Source organism: Rhincodon typus, chromosome 7, assembly GCF_021869965.1.
Source record: "Rhincodon typus isolate 14 chromosome 7, sRhiTyp1.1, whole genome shotgun sequence".
NCBI classification, from domain to species: Eukaryota; Metazoa; Chordata; class Chondrichthyes; order Orectolobiformes; family Rhincodontidae; genus Rhincodon; species Rhincodon typus.
Window position 1 is genome coordinate 95415488 of NC_063338.1, and position 9807 is coordinate 95425294.

At 44.7% G+C, this 9807-nt stretch overlaps 1 protein-coding gene across 1 annotated transcript in view; it reads left to right on the forward strand.

Moving 5' to 3' along the window:
* spega (striated muscle enriched protein kinase a) overlaps window positions 1-9807 on the forward strand; it is a 149400-nt gene that overhangs the window by 78299 nt on the left and 61294 nt on the right. The window lies entirely within an intron of this gene.

Below are 9807 nucleotides of genomic sequence, written 5' to 3' on the forward strand. Positions count from 1 at the left end.
GAAACGGGAGATGTAGATTCGCTCTGGGTAAGTCATGTTCACCTCCCGTGAGCAATGCTCCCTGGGCTCAAAGGGACTTGTGTCATAAATTCTCCAGTTTTCAACAAGCCCTTCATTCCCCTGGATGTAGCTTGGAAAATGCAAACACAACACGCTTGTTTAAAAAGGAAGGGAAATTAGGAAAGTGTAGAGCCGTTAGTTTAATACCTGTCACTAGGAAATTATTCAAATCCAATCGAAAGGAAGAAAGGACATGATATTCGGAAGGTTGGAATACGATCCATCAAAGTCAGCACCGTTTTGTGAAGGCTAAATTATCTTTCACTAATTTGATCGTGTTCTTTGAAGACGTAACTAACAAAGGGGACAATGGGGATCCCGTGGATGACCCTCCGACAGTACGGAACTCCCTCAGCACTGACCCTCCGACAGTGCGGCACTCCCTCAGTACTGACCCTCTGATAGTGTGGCACTCCCTCAGCACTGACCCTCCGACAGTGCTGCACTCCCTCAGTACTGACCCTGTGAGATAGAGAGGAGTGAGACAATGGAGGGATTTGAAAACAAGACTGGGAATATTTTGGTTTTCTAACCCAGCGGCTGATATAGGCCATCGAGCATGGGGGAATGTTGCTGAATTGGATGAGGTGTATTTTACTAGTTGGTAACAGAGTTGAGGGAGCTGGAGTCTATGGTGTGTGGGAGGTGGGTAGTTAACCAGGATTACCTGGGGTTTCTGTTGTACCCAGTATTAAGATTAAGCCCAATCCCACAGCTCCATCGCTGCAGCTGTCATGGACCAGCAGGTTTCCTGATGGAGCAATGCAGTTGGGTTACCATCAGAATGATTGAGCTTAATCTGTTTCCATTTCAAAAGCGTGTGTCCCTTGTAGTTCAGTTCCCTTACAACTTCAGTTTAACGAGTCCTCAGGCAGCACATTTCGAGTTGGTGCTTTCATTCGTTGGAAAGTGCAAAAGGCAGAATTTGTAAGTGTCACGGGTCATACATTTAAGACAGAGATAGGGAGGAATTTCTCCGCTGTGAGGATAGTGAGCCTATGGAATTCTATACAGCAGAGGGCTGTTGAGGCTGGGTCATTAAGAATATTCGAGGCTGAGACAGAGTTTTAATCACTAATGGAAGCAAGGGTTATGGGGAAAAGGCAGGAAAGTGGAGTGGAGGATTATCAGATCAGTCAGGATCTCATTGAATAGCAGAGCAGACTCAACGGGCTGAATGGCCTATGTCTGTTTATTTGTCTTATGGTCTAACGATGATAAAATAATCACAAATAAATTCAACAAGAATAGGAATTCCATTCCTTTGCCTATGGTGTGGAAAAGACAGCTTCAATAAAAATAAAGGTTGGGGATTCTAGAACTGAGATGAGGGTCAGACCATTCAGGAGAGATGTTAGGAAGCACTTCTACACACGAAGGGTGGGAGAGGTTTGGAACTCTCTTCCACAAATGGCAGTGAATGCTGGATTAGTTGTTCATTTTAAATCTGTGGGAGATACATTTTTGTTATGCAAAGGTACTAAGGGATATGGGGCAAAGGAAGGTAGATGGAGTTAAGTCACAGATCAGCCCCAAGCTCATTGAATGGTAGAACAGACTCAAGGGGCTGAATGGCCTCCTCCTGGTCCTCTGTTTGTAGATCACAAAGTGGAATTGACTCCAATAGAGAACGACTCTGATTGACAGTTCTGCTGCTTCATAGAAACATCAAATATAGGAACAAGAGGAGGCCATTCGGCCCTTTGAGCCTGCTCATAAGGGAAAGTAAGACAGCGGCACTCATTAAAGCTTTTCATCTTGCTGCCTCAGGACACGTGCAAAAATGCCAAATTTGGGACAATCACAACAATTTATGCAGGGGAGCACGGTGGTAAGTGGTTGGTATGTTGATTAACCGAGGTGTTACCATGGAAAATGAACAATGTTGGGAGCCATTCTCTGTAAATTAATTGAATCTCCTGCCTTGTCTTCAGTGACCCGGGACTCAAGGAGCCAATAGCTCCCTTTTCCTTATTCCATAGTAACGCCTCGGCCAATCAGATTTGGCTTGCCAATAAAACTTTTCCCACTGCAAAGTCACTTCCAGGGATGCCCACTTTGAAGAAGTTCTCTGCCTCCCTCAGACATCAGCTCAGTGAGTCACTTTCTCACAGCCACACTGCTGTAAACTCTTCAGCCCTTCAGCTCTTCAACCACACCATGAAAACCAACCCGACCAACCAGGCTGTACCTACCACCAGTGCCCACCCATCACCACCATTCCACTACCTCCCCCCACTTTTACCTGCAGCTCCCCCTACCCCCACATCCAGCCCTGAAGAAGGGTAATACATGAAATGTTGACTGCTCCTTTCCTCCAGATGCTGCCTGGCCCTGCTGTGTCCTTCCAACCTTCTGTTTGTCCACCTTGTTAATCACCTCCGTTCTCTCTGATAGCACACAGGCTTAGCATTCTCTTCGGTTTCTCTATCAGATGTGCTTTATGGTGTGGTGTGTCAGCTTTGAAGATGCTGCCCACCGCTTTAATATTTGGCATTTCTTGTGTTGTCTTGGTAAGTGTAGGATAAAAACCTTCGGCCACGTTCAAGGGCCGTGCTGCCAAGTGACTGAGGGGAATGTTACTAAGGGAGACGGAGAAAGGTGGCACGATATTTGTGTTATAAGAGATAACAAGGTGTGGAGCTGGATGAACACAGCAGGCGAGGCAGCATGAGAGAAGCAGGAAAGCTGACGTTTTGGGTCTGGAGCCTTCTTCAGTGTTCTGACATTGTGAACACCCCACATGTACATACTCAGCACTGAGAAGCAGAGGGAGATAGAGCAATGCAAGGTGTGTGATGGGAGCTGTTATCCTTTTGGACTGAGCGTCCTGAGTGGATGACTCTCACTGCAGTGTGTGACCCACCCCGATTGTCACCTCTCGCTGTAATCAGCTGACGTGGAACTGTTAATGCTCTGACATACACAACCATTAACGAGAAGCATCAACACGTGGCTTACCCTGTTTGCTTCACGAGGTGCGAGAGAAAGTCAGAAGGAGTAAAACGTGGATGTTTTTATAGGCAGTATCTGAGCCAAGAATATACCACCTACATCAAACAGAGCTGAGCTAAAAGCAAGGAGCTTGCTGCAAACAAAAACAGAAATTGCTGGGAAAACTCAGCAGGTCCGGCAGCATCTGTGGAGAGAAATCAGAGTTAATGTTTCAGGTCCAGTGACCCTTCCTCAGAACTCAAAAGGTTGTTGCAAAACCATGGAGGTTGGTGATGGCCTATTATTGCTGGACTATTAATCCGGAGAGAAAAGACCAAAAGAATTGCAGATGCTGTAAATCAGAAACAAAAACAGCAGCTTTACTGAGCTTCACTAATCCAGAGATCCAGGTCATTTGTTTTTTGAGTACAAATCCCACCAGAGCAGCTGATGGAAATTGAATTCAACAAAAATCTGGATCTAAGAGTCTAATGAAGACCGTGAAATGTTTTTCAGAAAAAGAAAACAGTCTAATGCTCTTAATGGAAAGAAACTGCCATCCTTACCTGGTCTAGCCGACATGTGACTCCAGACCCACAGCAATGTGGTTGACTCTTAACTGCCCTCTGGGCAATTAGGGATGGGCAATAAATGCTGGCCTGGCCAGTAATGCCCCCCACCTGTGAGTGAATTAAAAAAAATGTTATTGTGTTCAGCTCTGGGCCCTGCATTTTAGGAAAGGTGTCTGGGTAATTGCAGAGGGAGCTTTCCCAGAACAGGATGAGGGATGAGGGAGCCCAGTGAATGTAGAGAGACTGGAGAAGCTGGGATTGTACTCCTTAGAGCAGAGGGGTCTTTTGTCAAGGAGGCTGGTGAAACAGTTCCTCAGGTAGAAGGACTGGTAACTGGAGGATGATATAATTGACTGAAGGACGTAGAAATGGGGAAATAACAGGGAATTTGTTCTTGCTCAGAGTTGCAATGATCTGGAACACACTGAGACAGATGGAAACAGATTCAACCAGAACTTTCAAAATGGAATTAGATAAGTATTTGTTCATAAGATAGAGGGGCAGAATTAGGCTATTCAGCCCATCAATGTTGGCTCCTCCATTTGATCATGTCTGATATGCTCCTCACCCCCATTTTCCTGCCTTCTCCCCATAACCCTTCAGCCCATTACCAATTAAAAATCTTTCTAACTCCTCAAATTTACTCACTGTCCCAACATCCATTGCACTTTAGGCAGTGAATTCCACAGATTCACAACCCTTTGGGACAGTTTCTCCTTAACTCGGTTTTGAATTTGGTACCCCTTATCCTAAGACTATGATCCCTCATCCTAGAATGCCCCACAAGAGGAAACATCTGCTCCGCATCTATTTTATCTGTGAAGGAGAAAACAGAGTAAACGTTTCGGGTCCGGTGACCCTTCCTCAGACCTGAAACGTTAACTCTGTTTTCTCCTCCACAGATGCTGCCAGACTTGCTGAGCTTTTCCAGCAACTTTGTTTTTGTTCCTGATTTACAGCATCTGCAGTTCTTTTGGTTTCTATTTTATCCGTACCTTTTATCATCTTGAATACCTCAATTTGATCTCCCATCATTCTTCTAAATTCCAGAGAGTATAGGCCTAAACTGTTCAATTTCTCTTCATACAACAAACCCCTTATCTCTGGGATCAATCTAGTGAATTTCCTTTGAAATGCCTCCAATGCCACTACATCTTTCCTCAAACAAGGGGACCACAACTGTGCACAATACTCCAGCTGTGGTCTCACGAATGCCTTGGAGCAGTTGCAACAAAACTCCCTTGCCTTTATATTCTATTCCTTTAGCTATAAAAGCCAACATTCCATTTAATTTCTTTATTATCTGCTGTACCTGCATGCTAGTTCTCTGGGACTCATGAACGAGGACACGCAGATCCCTCTGCACCGGAGCTTCCCGAAATCTCTCCCCATTTAGATAATAGGCCGCCTTCCCATTTTTCCAACCAAAATGCATGACCTCACACTTATCCACATTAATCTCCATCTGCCACATTTTGGCTCACTCTCCTGATCTCTCTGTATCCATTTGTAAGGTTCATATTTCCTCATTGCTGTTACCGTCCCACCTTGGGAAACACAATATTTGCTAAGCTGTAGGGAAGCGTGAGAGCATGGGATTAAGTGGGATGACAGGTTCAAAGCACCAGGGGCTGAATGGCCTCATTCTGTGCTGTGTCAGTTCTATAACAGCTTCAGGTACAATTCTTCAACCTTTTCACTCCCCTGAACACTGCCAGGTTCTGCAGTGCTGGGGAAAATCTGCTCGTGATGTCTTTCTCGATGATACACCCCCACTGTGCAACCTGTCAAGATTCATCTCAGAGATGCTTTAATGGTGTGCAAGAGTTTTCAAGGTGTTAACCCATGAATACCTGAATACATCTCAGTATTTTCACAGATACCCTCACAGCCTTGTTACTGTTTTAGCGGAACTGGCTGGTGGTAATGAAGAGTCAATGTTTAGGAGTTAATTTTCATACTCTGACCCTGAGGAACAGTTATAGAGGTATAGAGCCATAAGAGATATACAGCACAGAAACAGACCCTTCTGTCCAACTCCTCCATGCCGACCAGATATCCTAAATTAATCTAGTCCAATTCGCCAGTATGTGGCCCATATCCCTTTCCACCCTTCCTATTCATACACCCATCCAGATGCCTTTTAAATGTTAACTGTACCAGCCTCCACCCCTTCCTCTGGCAGCTCATTCCAAACACGCACCACCCTCTGCGTGAAATAGTTGCCTGTTGGGTCCCTTTCAAATCTTTCCCCTCTCACCTCAAACTTATGACATCCAGTTTTTGACTCCCGCACCCCAGGGATAAGACCTTGGCTATTCACCCTATATGCCCCTCATGATTTTATAAACCTCTATAAAGTCACCCTCAGTTTCCGACGCTCCAGGGAAAATAACCCCAGTCATTTCAGCCTCTCCCTATAGCTCCAACCCTCCAACCCTGGCAACATCCTTGTGTATCTTTTTTGAACCCTTTCAAGTTTCACAACATCCCTCCTACAGCAGGGAGAGCAGAATTGCATGCAGCATTCTAAAAGTTGAAAGAGACTGAGACAACATTCTAAGCACTAACTAAAATATAATACTCAAAATGCAGTGTGAAATGTTAAGTTCCACCAGATGCCGCTGGAATTGTAAGAATATCTTTAAGATCAGTGAGTTTATGTGAAGCAGTTTGCTTTTGTGTAAAGTGGATGGTATGGACCTGGAGTTGACATTTATTGGCTGGGCTATGACTGTCTAAAACATTCTTGTACATGTTGTTAGTGGAATCGGATCTTGTCCATGGAAATGTAGTGACAATTTGTAAGATAGAAGAACAGTTTTTAGTCAACAAAACCAATAAAATAATTGAAAACGGGTGACTAAGGACATTGATGTGATTTCTTTTGATCTATTCATGAGAGTAAAAATCTAGTTAGGCTAAAATGGTTCACCTCAAGTCTCACAATTATCGCACGCACTCACACTTGGCTCTGAATCGATCCTCCAAATATCATCCACAAATCAAGGCCCCACAGAGAGCACAGTGAGCAGACCTGGGTACCGCACCTTAGGAAGGGTATATTGGTCTTGGAGAGAGCACAACATAGATTTATATGGACCTCAGAGGTTAAATTATGAGGCCAGATTATACAAATTAGGTCGGCTTTCTCTAGAATTTAGAAGATTAAGGAATGATCTGATCTGAGTCTTCAAGATAAAGATAGGGCAGATAAACTATTTCTACAGGTTGGGGATTCTAGAAGTAGGGGCATAGCCTGAGAATGAGGGTCAGACCGTTCAGGAGCGATGTTAGGAAGCACTTCTACACACAGACGGTGGGAGAGGTTTGGAACTCTCTTCCACAAATGGCAGTGGATGCTGGGTCAGATGTTAGTTTTAAATCAGAGGGAGGTAATTCATTGTTAAGCAAAGGTACTAAGGGATATGAGCCAAAGGCAGGTAGATGGAGTTAGGTCACAGATCAGCCTTGATCTCGTTGAATGCTGGAACAGGCTCAAGGGGCTGAATGGCCTCCTCAAGTTCCAATCACCAATCACTATTCATCATGCCAAAAGCCCAATGAAAGAAGGCTCACAGTGATTGGTCAGCCAGGACTGGGGAAAGATTCCTGGAATAATTAAAACAAAATAATCCAGGTGCTGGAAATCTGAAATGAAAACAGAGAATGGAGAAACTCAGCGGGTCTGGCAGAGAAAGCAGAACTTTTCTTCTTCAGTCCTGAAGAAGGGACACTGGACTTTGAGATGTTAACTCTGTTTCTCTCTTTCTCCACAGATGCTGCCAGACCTGTTGAGTTTCTCTGGCACTTTCTGCTTTTGTTGCAGATTTTCAAGACAGTTAACAGCTGGATATACATTGGATTAAATTCCCTCTCCACTGTTGGGAAACCTCCCTGTGGGATCCGAACATTGCGATGGAAAGTTGCCCATTGATGGTTATCACAGTGACTGACTGTGATAGATTCAGTCCAGTCATTTTACATAATTGTTAGTTCATTGACCTCCAACCAATCCCGTGACAGTTTTCTCTTGTTCCTCCTTCCTCTCTCTTTCTTTTCGCTCCTTTCTGTCTGCATTCATCCTTTCCTTCTTTCCCTACACCACTCCTTCCTTCATTTATTCCCCCTTACCTGATCCCACTGGCTGATGTCCTCAGTTGGGAGTCCATGAGGTGTCTGCCCTCCGAGGTCAGTGGGGGGATAGGATGCGGATGACGGAGAGGATGGAGACAACTGGGGAATCTATACATAAGCACCTCCCTCTCCCCTTACCCCATGGACCCTCGACTCGTGCCTCAGATAAAAATCAACCTGAATGTGTGTTGTCAGCTCTCGTATGGAAATGTGTAGAAATTAATTGACATCCAAGAATACTTGTCCCAGGGTCGCTGAATGATAATAACACTGGGCTAACAATCTATTAGACCCAGCTAATCCGGTGGAGGTACAGGTTTAAACCCTACAACCACAAGTCATTGTTGCAGCTGTATAAAACTTTAGTTAGGTCACGTTTAGAGTACTGTGTGCAATTCTGGTCGCCACACTATCGAAAGGGTGTGGAGGCTTTGAAACAGATGTTACCAGGGTGTTGGAGAACAACACAGTGTGGAGCTGGAGGAACACAGCACCATCAGAGCAGCAGGAAAGTTGATGTTATAGGTTGAGATTGGATTAGAGGTTTTTTTCTTTATTCATTCATGGGATGAGGGCGTTTCTGGTTAGGCCCAGCATTTATTGCCCATCCCTAATTTCCCAGAGGGCAGTTAAGAGTCAACCACCTTGCTGTGGGTCTGGAGTCACATGTAGGCCAGACAAGGATGGCAGTTTCCTTCCCTAAAGGACATTAGTGAACCAGATGGGTTTTTCCGACAATCGACAATAGATTCATGGTCATCATTAGATTCTTAATTCCGAATATTTTATTGAATGCAAATTCCACCATCTGCCGTGGTGGGATTTGAACCCGTGTCCCCAGAACATTATCTGGGTCTCTGGATTAACAGTCCAGCGAGAATACTACTAGGCCATCAGCTCCCCCATGTTGGACAAACGTGGATTGTTTTTGCTGGAGCATCAAAGGCAGTATATAAAATAATGAGAGGCATGGATAGGGTGGACAGTTGGAGTCTTTTTCATCATGCCAAAAGCCCAATGAAAGATGTCTAATACTAGGGGGCACAGGTTTAAACTGGTGGGGAAAGTTTAAAGGAGTTTTTTGTTTACACAGAGGGTGGTAGGTGCCTGAAATACACGGTTAGGGGAGGTGAGAGAAGCAGGACATGTTGGCAAAGTTTAAAAGACGTTCAGACAGACACACAAACAGACAGGGAATAGAGGGATACAAACCATGTGCAGGCAGATGGGATTAGTTGAGAATAGCATCATGGTCAGCACAGACATGGTGGGCCAAAGGGCCTGTTCCTGTGCTGTACTGCTCTACGTTCTATGTTCTAGTAGGTGGTGGAGCTTAAATTCAAAGAATAAAATGTGGAATTGGAAGCTAATCTCAGTGATGGTGACTGTGAAATTATTATGGCTGGTTGGAGAACCCATCTGGTTCACTAATGTCCTTTAGGGAAGGAAACTGCCATCCTTACCTGGTCTGGCCTACAAGTGACTCCAGACCCACAGCAATGTGGCTGATTCTTAACTGCCCTCTGGGCAATTAGGGACGGGCAATAAATGCTGGACAAGATGGTGAAGTCAGATCCTGTGAACGAATAAAAATTAAGTGAATAGTGAGGAACATAGAAACAGGAGCAGGCCATTCTGCCCCTCAATCCTGTTCCATTATTCAATCAGATCATGGTTGATCTGTGGCCTGACTCCATCTACGTGCCTTCAGCCCATATCCTATAATACTTTTGCTTAACAAAAATTTTATGGACCTCAGATTTACAATCCAAAGCTCTATACCAATGCAGGCGCGTTGCTGGCTGCCCCTGGCAGCACCAGGGAGAAATGTAATTATTCTTCCCTTCCCAGGTATTTTCTTATTTGTAATTCTTCAACTTAATTCAGACCATGACAGAGTTACTGACATTGGAATTTCCCATCGAGTGGATGCTCCCATGCTGGAGGTGAAAGGGTGTGTACAGGGGAGACAGTCAATCAGAGTGTCACATAGCATTTCCATTTGGAAACAGAAAGCTGCAGGCCAGTTTAATTAGCGTTGATCTCAACGAAAATCTTACTCACTATAACTGAGGGGGTTCCGTACTGTCAGAGGGTCAGTACT